This window comes from Etheostoma spectabile, chromosome 9 (assembly GCF_008692095.1).
Source record: "Etheostoma spectabile isolate EspeVRDwgs_2016 chromosome 9, UIUC_Espe_1.0, whole genome shotgun sequence".
Classification (NCBI taxonomy): Eukaryota; Metazoa; Chordata; class Actinopteri; order Perciformes; family Percidae; genus Etheostoma; species Etheostoma spectabile.
Genome location: NC_045741.1, coordinates 13,416,767 through 13,428,807, shown reverse-complemented (window position 1 = coordinate 13,428,807; position 12,041 = coordinate 13,416,767). Strand labels below are relative to the sequence as shown.

General features: G+C 37.6%; 1 protein-coding gene across 2 annotated transcripts in view; it reads left to right on the top strand.

The window, feature by feature from the left end:
• Positions 1–12,041, top strand: part of pde4ba (phosphodiesterase 4B, cAMP-specific a) — a 192,436-nt gene that overhangs the window by 105,027 nt on the left and 75,368 nt on the right. The window lies entirely within an intron of this gene.

The window sequence follows — 12,041 nt, the reverse complement described above, 5'->3', positions numbered from 1 at the left end:
TCTCTCTCTCTCTCTCTCTCTCTCTCTGTCTCTCTCTCTCTCACTCCCCATGGGGTCAAAGATCAAGCTGTTCCACTTAGCGCTCCCTCTAGAGGCCTGGAGAACTTTCGTTGTGTAATCTGGATGTAACGTTTTTTTGTTGCGTCTGCTTTTCTTTTTGCATCGCTTCTGTATTCCGAGCTGAGTTTCTATAACTTGCAATGCAGTAAGGAAACAAAAAAATGAGCAAATTAATGATAACATAAGCATTTTAACTTATTTTCATTTTCACCTGTGGGTAGACGTTAGCCAATACATTTACAAAAAAATTACAAAACATTTGTTTAGTAATTTCACCATTCTGTTAGTATTGATTTATTTACTATTCACATTAAAGCTGACTTTCGTAATTGGTTTTAACAGCCCTAGAAAAGAAGGAAACTAATTTCCTCATTAATACCTACCACTGGTATTTAAATGCCCTTAACTTTATTTAATCTACTTTTACATTTGCTCAGATAATAAACACGACCTCCATTAAAATTCCTTCTCAAGCTTAATACATTTTTTATAGGGATAGAAATAAAAGTGTGAATATTTTTTCTGACCTAAATGGTGCGCTAAATATTATACAGTCAAACCAAATATGTTAATTCAATAAATACTGCCACCTATGACCCAAAGTCCTGACCTCCATTACATTATGTGCTAGTGAATAGAGAGTGTGTTCAGCACTCGCTTGCTCTTTGCTGATCATCAAGCCAATTAGTAATTCATGCCAATGTTCATTTCCGCAGCTCTCTAATATCTAATCCGTTAACAGTCTGCCTGGTTTGTCTTCTGCTTCCTCCCCTTTTTCACTTTCAGATGGCCAGCCAACATCAACTCCTGAAATATAGCTTAATTTAAATTGACGAGTAATTCAGCTGCTTTGGGTGTTTTTTGAACCAACTTTTCTGATGTAAGAATATTTTTTTTGCATTGAGGACCTTAGTACACTGACCTTCATTGCTTTGTTTATTATTAGTATTACTATTAAGACATATTTTGTATATGTTTTTTTAGAGATGAGTGTCAGTCATAGTTAAACTTCTACAATGTCCCATACTGTACATTTTTTACTGGGCACATTTAGAGGGTGGTCGACGTGTCTCTAAATTTTGTTGAAAAGGAACTTTTGGCAGTGGGGACATCAGCTGGTCAGCCGGTCCATCCACCTCAGTAGTCACCATGTATGTGTGGATTTAGTAGGCCTATTAAAAGGTTCAGAGGTCCACATAGATTATCAAATTATGTTTAGACTAATTTGTGAGAGTAGAACAGAAAATGCTAATATGACAAACACAATATACTTGCACAGTTATTTAAATTAAATCTAAATCAAAAAATGGTTGTACGGTATACCTTTAGTCAGCTACAGTAATAGGAAACTATTACTATAACACTATTATGGCCTCAGGTTTATTATGAATCTTTGGCTTACTATAAGGTCTCAATGGTGAGCTGGTATTCATTGGTATGAATGTGGTTGCCATGGTAATGTCTCTCACCTCAGTGCTTTTGTTTTTCCCCTTTCTCTCATGTTTGTGTGTTTGAAGAATTTCCCAGCTACTATGTATGGTTGTTCCCAGTTACAACCTTTCCCATACTATATGGTTGTAACATATTGTTGTAGTGTGTGTGTGTGTGTGTGTGTGTTTGTGTGTGTTTGTGTGCGTGTGTGTGCAAATGAGTTAGCTGAACTTTGAACCACATTTCATCTTAATGTTTTCCCCAATAAGCAGTAGGCGCAGCCCTCGGCTAAAGAAAGAAGGGAAGAAAAACACAGTATTAGATTTTTTAAATGTTTGGTTCACATGGCTTGTTTCATGTCAGTTTGATAGTAGTGTAATTCTTTACTGCATGAGAAGAATTGAGGGTATAGTTTAAACTCTAAACTATTTTACGAGACATGTTGTCTGTGCTAATATTCTTAGCTTAAGTTTTGCCATAAAACATATTCACCTACATTAAAAATGTAGATTGGACAAATCAGAAATTCCTTAGGGGATTAGGGAATTCCCATTAAAGCTGCATGAATCTGTATTTGGCCACTGGGTGGCAGAAATACTCCAAAACAAAGTTATAGAAACACAGTCCTAATAGATGGAATGTTAACAATTGCCTACTTGTACATGCAGTAGACAGAGAGCAACTAGCCACCTGATATTGACATACTGTATATGAATATAAGTCCATCGTTAATTCTATCATGTTTAAGGTTTGGTTTGGTCAACAACTCCTGAGAAAATGATCTGGATCTTACACAATGTTTACACAGGATTGGTAGTGAAAGCTGCATGTTAGCAGAGCAGCAGCTTCATTCATTTGTCAGTGTCTGCACAGGATGCGTTCAGGCACAGTACTGCTATGTAGGTCACCAAGCTTTTAAGCTGCGACATGCTTGAATTTGTTTACTTGAGCTTCTGGCTGTTACTTGATGGGCTTTCTGGAAAACCAAAACAATAAGCTAAAGAGACTAAAGGCTGCGCAAAGCTGCAGTGATGGATGTTGATTCTCGGTGTGTTTGGCAGGACAAGCGGCCTGTTTGCAGGAAGTCATTTGATTGGATGTTCATATTAAACATGTTGCTATGTGCATCTTTAAATTAGAGTGGAAACTCCTGTAGGTTTCCAGGACCTTTCCCTAGTTTGTATAGAGATAAAAAATTTGACACCTTTCATGGACTTCTTTCAGTTCAGACGTGTTTAGTTTGTTAGTTTTGTGATGCTGCTTCAACAATAAGTTGTTAGCTTAATTTACTTATGTAATTAAATTCAAATAGAGAGCTTAAGAATCAAGGAGGTAACAAGGCTCAGCTTTAAAAAAAAAAAAAAAAAGCTTCAGTCCAAGCACTTGACTGACCGTCGAGCATTAAATGATTAATGATGCTTGTTGCGGAGGTAGGGATATTAATGAGAAAATACACCTCTGTATTTGTGGGTATTGTTTTCAAAACTATGAGTTTGTCCAATATAAATTCATCTTGATCCATCTGTCAGTATATGTAACCTAAAAGCATTTCCTTTTCCATCCATAGAAATAATTTAAAAAATTAATTCCTAAGCCCACAATCCATGCAATAAAAAAACTGACCAGCTTTCAAAACAAACAATGGCCAACCACACAGAGCCATGAATCAAGGGCTTTCAAACCCACTTGTCGCACATCAGTTTAACATGTTGTTTCATAGAGGCCCTTTGAATAGACTAAGAAAGTGACCGCCAGTGTAAAAACAGATTTTGTATTCAGCTACAGTTTGTGTTTACCGAGTGCTATTTGATACACACACAGTCTCAAGTGTCAAGCTTAAGAAACATGCAGCTCTCGATGTGTGTGTTGCTTTTAAAAGCGGTGGATTGTGTGTCCCGATGTGGGCTAGAGTTGTTGCCGTAGTCCTTATCGGCTTGTACCATGTGCCTTTGTGTAATCAAACCCTATGTAGGTACAATCAGCAAGTACAGTGAGACAGACGTGGCTGCTGTGACACAGAGAGTGCTATGAAGGAAGTGGTCGAGTAACAAAAGAAGGGGAGCCAACAAGGATACGGTTCTTTTTGAAGGTTTTTGCCAAATAGAGGGATTGCTTTACTGCTAGGCTTTCATTTGACTGAAAAACCACAATTGATGTTAAATCTCTTGTTATTACCATTGGCTTGACTTGTAGTTGGAGTGGAGAAAGAAGTCTGATGCATTAGTATATACAGACAGATGTTCCGAGGAAGAAGATGTTTTTTTCTTTATTTTATTAAATCAAAAAAATTCAACTGGAATTTGATGTGACATTTGTTGTTGCCAAGAAAGCCAGATTGTTTAGTAGTTGTTTTGGCCAATGCAAATATATGCCTTGGATACTCTGGGCTGGGGAATCACAGATCATCCATGAAATGTGACCTGTACAGGGTCCAGCAGACCTGAATTGAATAGAAAGAGGAACAGCGTTAATTTCAGCAGGACAGGGACAGGCGGAGACGTGACACAGGGCTCTGAAAACTCAGAGGAAAATTGCCATGAAACAAATGCTGTGATGAACACTGGATCGAAGGATTATTAGTATTTACATGAAGGAAGCACATTTCCTTTCATCTTTTTTTTAAGGATTGTATTATTTTGTCTGGTCCATGCTTTATAATGCTGGCCTTGTGAGAACTTGGGGAAATTCTGAATGACAGAATGATGATTGTTAAATTGACTGGAACTCACTTTCTGTCTCATCCTATTTGCTGAAAACTGTTGACCTCCAGTACCTGAGAGATGACTGGAATGAACATGGAGGGGGGATTTCTGTGGCCAGTCTGAGCTACTAACTGCTGCTTTTTTTTGGAAACCGAAAGCAAGTTATCAACGAACGCTGCGACTATGTCCTGATGAATTTCTGAAACGGTCCTGAGACGATCCATGGTGGGACTCCAGGATGCCTCGCCTGTGTGTTGCTCTACTTCTTAAGAAGATTTGTTCAATAATACCGATCTTACACTTTCATCATCTATGAATCAAAAGTAAGTTATTGAGTTCAGACCTGCAGAGAACAGCAAATAAGAAGAAACAAATAGATTTTAGATTACAATGGTAACAGAGGTGAATACAACGACGCCATTTGGTCTGTATTTTCCCATCAGCCCTTTCTGCTAGCGTTGTCACTCCTGGGTTTGGTATGTGAAGATAAAGGAAAAGTGGGGACCTAGCTTCTTTGCTCTTGCCCCTCACAGTGTGGGTGTGAAGATGTGTTAGTTTGAGTTTGTCAATTTGAGTCTCCTAGAAAGAATGTTTATATATTACAAAATTGTATTGCCAATTATGTTGTGGTGACATTTTTTATTGAAGTGCTTTATTAGTATCGCACCGGAGTCGCAGGGAGGTGGTCAGGGTGGGCATCATACAAAGCACAGGACTTTGACACAACAGGCCAGCGTTCCAGAGTGCTTTCTGTGATTATGTTAAGGCAACAAAAGCAATATGGTTAAGTTTAAAGAAAATGTTTGAATTTGGTTAAATGTTAATAACACATTGTGACTAAATCTAGACCATACTCTTTCCCTAACCTTAACCAAGTGTCAAAACTCAACCATATGTGATGATAGGCACTATAAGTGGATATTATATTGCAATATGGGATATGTTGGCAGAAAACATATTAAATAAATAATGTCAGTCAACATTTTACTGTTACGTAAGCAACAACAAGTTTTGCTCCTTGCCAGATGTATGTTAATGAACGATTCCTTAGTCTGTTAATGGAAAACCTAATCCAGACGGCTTTATGATTCCTTCAAAACATATTCGCTGTTGCAAATGAGTCGTATATGAATGTAATTTCTAGGAGATGGTATCAAACTGTGTGTGTGCGTGTGCGTGTGCGTGCTTGTGTGCGCGCGCGTGTGTGTGTGTGTGTGTGTGTGCGCACACTTTTTCATGTGAACATAATTGCTGTGTAAGGACAAAGTGTGTCATTCTCATTAGACTCAGTCCTTTGTGGCTGAAGCTCAGAGGTGTTCTCTGTGTAAATCGCTGTTGGAAATTGCTGATAAAACTGAGCTGCAAGAAAATCACCTCAGTGCATAGAGGAGATCTGTGGTGTGAAAATTGCCCCCTTTTTTATTTTTCTTCTCTGTCTCTGTTTTCACCAACTGCACAAACACTGTCACCCATGTCAACTCACTCGTGCTCATCTGCATTTAAATTAAACAAATGTCTCGCCATACTTGGGTTTATAGTGCTAAATGGGGATCTATAACCAACTTTAAGTGTCCTCTGTATGCCTGGATATACTGTAAGCTGGCCTAAACTCTACAAGAAGTGCTGCTCACATTGTCTAAGTGAAATCTGATATTATGGGATTTCAACAAGAAATACATTTCCTCCCAGGGGATTTCAGTGGCACCCAATCTAATTTAATGTGGTTCGGAAAAAGCTCATCCACTAGATACTGTATAACATGTTTTGATAATCAACCTAAACCTAACGTAAAGCAGGATTAGTAGAATTGCACGTGCAAAGTATGGTAGCAGCAGCTAATCACTGTTTCACAAACACATACTGCATTGATGTAGTATAGCCTTTAAACTATGTACTTTAGTTTCAAAAATCTATTCAGACAACAACACAAACTTAGTTTATATGCTGGTTAAAAAAGGACCTCCCATGCATGCTCTGAACAACTGAAGTGTGTGCAGAGCTGGAAGTTCAGTGATTTGGTGAACATGCCCTTATTCATTCTGCTTGATCTATGCACCTGAAGTGAGTCATTGTTTTGAACCACTTTGCGGATTACACTCCTACCTACTGATCCTGTAGCATTTCAGTTGGAGATGGAACAGATACAAAAAGGTGTTATGTTTAGAAGTAGGAAGGAAAGAGCCTGTAAGAGAAAACTTGGCACACATGGGGCTTGTTACCTGAATCCCTGTTCCTTTGTCAGGATCAAGCCCTCTAACCCTCAACGCCATCCACCATGTTCTTAGCCTTAAATATCCTCACCACAACAAACATATACATGCACGTCATTGACTGGACTTGCTGGAAAAATGACATTGTATATAAACACCAAGCACCATGCAGAAGAACACACACACACACACACTACCACATGGTGGATTATAATATAATGTGTGTTGTGTGTCTTTGAAATGCAGCAATGACGTATGTGCTGGGTTTCCTTTACAGTTAGTACGTAGTATCTCTAAATAATTGAGTTTCATCATTGAGGAAGTGAGGACGTTTTTGTTTGAGTGAATGTTGTTTTGATTTTGACAGAGCAGGACCAGATGCCTCATGTGCTGACAAAAATAAAAACTTTCGTATCCAGATAACAAAACAACGTCTCGACTATGTATCTGACAAACTGAGAGATGAAGTGTTTCTGTTTTAAGTTTATTTCTATAGTAAAGTTTATTCATATAGCACTTTTCACCGATAAAAATCATAGAGTGCTTTACTATAAACTGGAAAACAAGACAAAACATAGGTACATAAAATCAGACAGCCATAAAAAGCCCTTGTCCAACTAAAAGCCTGTTTGAATAGCCAAGTCTTCAACTGCTGCCAGAGCCTGAAAATATCTATCCTCTCTGGTTTTAAAATGAGTGTGAGGGACCCCTAACAACATCTGACCTGATCTGTGAAGATTCTGCACTGGTTATTTTACTAAATAAACTATTTAAAATCTTCTTAGATCTGCTGAAAAATGCATAAAACTGAAAACAGGGCTGTTTTTCTGAGCTCATGAAAGTTGATTTTTAAGAGATAAATGCTTCACTAGAAAGTTGACTTTTAAGAGATAAATGCTTCACTAGAGACAGCAACACTAAACACTTGATGATTCTTATAAAATATAGGTATTGCTGTAGATTAAGCTACCCAACAGTATATTCATGTAAGTATAGTTAGAATTAGCACAGCCTTAAACATCTACACCAGTAAAATGCAACACACACATTAACGCACTAGTAATATTAATCTAAAAACGTCATATATATTAGTAAAACACTGACACCGTGAAGAATACATTTTAATGATGTACCATTGACCTACTCTTGTTATTTCTAACTTGACATAACACAATTTTTGTTGATCTATATTTGATTTTTTTGTTATTTTTTACTTTTATTTATTTACTGTGTTTAGCTAGGACCTTTTTAATTGTATTTTCAGTGTGATATTGCTACTTTTACTTTTGTATACTTCTTCCATCACTGAGTATTACTTGACTTTTGTTATGCACACCAACTCAGTCAAAACTCCAACTCCAAAGCCTCCACACCCACACATCAAATATTCTGTTAACACATGTAGAAATAGCCTACCTAGTTTAACGTTAGCCCCAGTTTTCCAGAAGTCCCGACCTGACAGTGAAGTATCCCAAGCACCGGTTTTCTTATAGTCGAGCTACGTTGTACTGTTGGTCTCTCTTTGTGAACTCTTGGCTTTTGTTAGTTTATTTAGTAATGGTGTTACGCTCTGCATTGCTTGAAATTCACACTTTTTATTTTTTATATTTATACAGAGAGAGACGGTAGGGGGAGATCTGGAAAGCTATGTTTTAGTAAGACCAGCAGGACTGCCACCTGTGGATCTTAAATTCTCCCTCTATCTGAAAAATTAAATGGGGCATCTGGTTGATAAGAGCTCAGTATTCCTTTTATTTATTTTTTACCTCATCTCTTCCCTTTCCTTTTGCTTCTGTCAATTAGAAAGGAGGTCACTGGATGCTATGAGTGATGTGTTAAGTGCATAATTGGATATGAAAGTGTTTAGAGTGATTCTCATGCAAAAGTCAGACCTCAAAGACCTATGCGTCTTTGTGTTTTTGTGATGCTCGTCGTTTCTGTGGCAACTCAATAATCGCCTTATCTGTGCAGTCAAAAGTAACACAAATTCAGAACATTGGGTTAACCTGGGCAATAACAAAAATACACCTGCACTAATACATATCAGGATCATGTTATCACTGGGCTCATTTATCACCATCACCAACACTATGTGAGTGAATTGTAGACCAAAGAGGGTCCCTCTCTGCTCCACAAGACTACTTAAGTGTCATACTTGCATCTATGGAGGACACTCGTTATTAAGTGGAATAAATGTTTGAGTTGAGGACTGCCCAGCCACTCTAGACCAGAAGCAGGAAGAAAGCCATTGTCACCTGAAAGATGCTTGCTGATTTGTCATATAGATTGCTGGTATCTCAGAAAAATGCAAAAGATCTCAAAGCCAGTGTTGAAAAGTACCAAGTCAAAAGCAAGTCTTAAGATTTTTAATTGGTTCCGTACAGTGGTTCTGCATGGTGGACACTCACAGTGTGATGTTTTGTGATGGTTGCTGAGGTCCTACATGAGTTGTGAATATTAGGGATGAACCAATTTGACTTTTCCTAAACTCAGGATATCTGTAGATACTGAGTACCAATCTAATACCTGGCATATAGTGGTAAAAACTGTGCTACCATGCAGAACTGCTGTGGCACTAAGAATTGAATTGGTAGCCCAAAATGACTAAATTAATTTAAGTGATAGTGGAAACAGTGAATTTAATAACAGCATTAATGAAGAAGCAGTATTTATTGTGGATTAGTGACATCTGACAAATACCCGATGATTTGCATCATAAGGTCAGTATCTGTGCTGATACAGATAAAACAGATATCTTGGAATCACAAAACATGAATCAGTCACATTGAAGATCAGGCTTGTGCCTCTATTATTCGGCCCCTTACTTCCTTTCTCAATTTTTAGAATTGATATTTAAATAGCTTTCAGGGATCATGCCTGTTGTTTGATCCTGATTTAATTTGATTGTGTGTGTGTGTGTGTGTGTGTGTGTGTGTGTGTGTGTGTGTGTGTGTGTGTGTGTGTGTGTGTGTGTTTGTATGAGAGAGACAGCTTTCATGTCAAAGGTGATGTTGTGCCTGTCAGGCTCTGTCAAATACATCTGAGATTCTATTTGCAGTCTTTCTTTCTGGTGCACCAAGACAAAAGAAATTCTGCTAAAATGTGTCTTTTTTTTCGGTTGCCTCATCTGCAGTGTGATATTGATTTAAATCACAAGGACAAGCCAGAGGAACCGTCTGCCAGCCATAATTTGACAGGCTACTCTTAAGCCGTGAAATGGATGTCTGATCGATGTTTAATTATGGTTCTCTTCTTTGTGAAACCAAATCAGACCAGATCAAAAAATGTTAAGTGCTGTTCTCATGTTCATGCACTCAAATTACAAACATAAATATCTCCAAAAAATGTTTTACATTAAGATAAATGATGAAAAATGTCTAAGTTGATTCAAAAACAAGACTTCAGTTGAATAAATAAATTAACACTCAAAGTGCATCAACAAACAGATTTTAGTAAAGTGAAGATCCCTGTTGTGTAATTATGTGCTAGGGTCTCTTAGCATCTTGCTTGGTATTCATAGCATACCCACCTCTCATTATTCAAAAATCTGGGAACAGGCTCAAGTCACAGTGGCTGCTTTGCAACCATTATCTACGTCATAATGATCCAAAATTAAATAACATTTAAAGGAACTGTGTTGAAATCCTGTGTAATTCCAGCTCTGAGTGCCTTCCATATGGCATGGCTCATCTGGTGGCACATCTTGCATGGTTCATCTGGATGCCATATAATACAGTTACACACTGCCATCTCGTGGATGCAGGCCTTAGAATGTGGAATGGTGCCCTCTGATGTTCACAAATAGGGTACTGCTTCATTTTACTTAAGCATAAGAGTTTATGCAGTCTGTGGTTTTACCCATCAACACTGGAAGCTGTTTTGTGATAGAATCTCCCAATAGAGAATGGTTCCACTGGGTGCGTGTGGTTTGGTTTCATCAACAGACTCTACAATAGCAATTAGAACTAGAGACACATGCAGTAGTATCTGTTTTGTTGCCAAGGTTTTGTTTATCATAATGTTTCTGTGTCGTGGCATAAAGTTTATTTAACATCTGATTAATTTCAGTGACACACAGCAGCACCAAGCCTTATTAACACTGTCGGTCTTTTTGCCAGTTTACACTGTAGTGTTGTTTACTATTTATTCAACTGTTCTCTTGTATTAGTAAGTTTAGATAAAAGTGGCAGTTAAATTTGAACTGTAAATGTAAACAGAAATGTGCATGTACTGTACATGAGCACCTAAGTCGATTGTAGTTGTTAGGTCTATTAGTTTTATTGTAAGTTTTATGGGTCAAGTCATGAGCTCAAATAAAGAGTTTCTATTTTTAGCATGATTTGACTGCCACTAAATTATGTAACACCACAGAATTAGATCAAGTAGAGAAGGCTTTGTCCTTAAATAACATCTTAAACAACAGGCCAATTTGGATACCTTAAAATGAAAACAATCCTTGTCTGTATATTTTTGCCATAATGACACAGATTTGCTGGTTACATGGCATTTAAAAATCTGAACAACATAACTGTTCTCTCTTTAAGCATTTACATGTATAGCCATTATCACTTGTATGTCTGTTTTTTTTTTTTAGAATCTGCACCAGTTCCCACTGGTTTCCCATAGATGATGACCATTATAGAATGAGGAAGAACTCCCTCTGTATCTTCTTCTTCTATTGTTAACCCTCAGCAGCACATTAAGGAGGAATGCCATTGTCTCGCAGAACACACACAGTCCTGTGGCTTCCACATCTTCTGCCTCTCCCATTTCTAATCTCAGTGATGGCGGTAAAGCATTGGGGCGAGCTGGAGTGTGGGAATGTAGTAGTGATTCAGTTCTGGCCTATGTGGCCCTACTCCTTCCTTTAAGTGTTTTGTTAAGTGAGTGTGTTATGTGTCATCTTTTTGGAACATTTCCAAATAAATGACTGAGAAGCCTACTTGACCTGTCATGAAAGTATTAACAACCCTTTCATCAGTCAAGAATATTACTCACTGCTGTTTGAGGAAGTTGTGAGAAATAGAAGAGAGTTACTTACACAAACAATGGCATATTTACTCAAATAGAAAATTATGCTTCGGTTTGATTTTTATAAAAATACACAACATGCATGCAGCACTGGAACAGCAAGTTGAAATTGGTTACTGATACCAAGCTGCTGCAACATACATGGCAGAATGACAAAGTGTAGTTATTGCGAGTATTATTAATAGGTGCCTTGTTTATATCCTATAGATTTTAAAGTGCATGCTGTTGTCTGTCATATGTTTTTCTAACCCACTAAAATTACTTTAATATATTTTACATATGTTTGATAGACAGAAAGACATCTTGAAGTAGCTTCAAATTTAATGTATTTCTAAGTACTTTACCTTTTATCCCTTTTACTTAAATTTCTGCAGCACATTTGTTGTTCTATATGTGCTATTATTTATCACAAATCTGTTATAATAGTTACCATAATATATGAGGGCTTGGATGTGACTATACTGTAATGTACAGTGTTATCAGGCTCTGTGGCCCCCTGTGAATGTGCCAGATGCCACCTTTTTCCTCACACAGACACACACAGACAGGAACTGACAGTTAAGGTAGACCAGGTTGACAGAAAGACACAATTTAGACTTCATAAGCA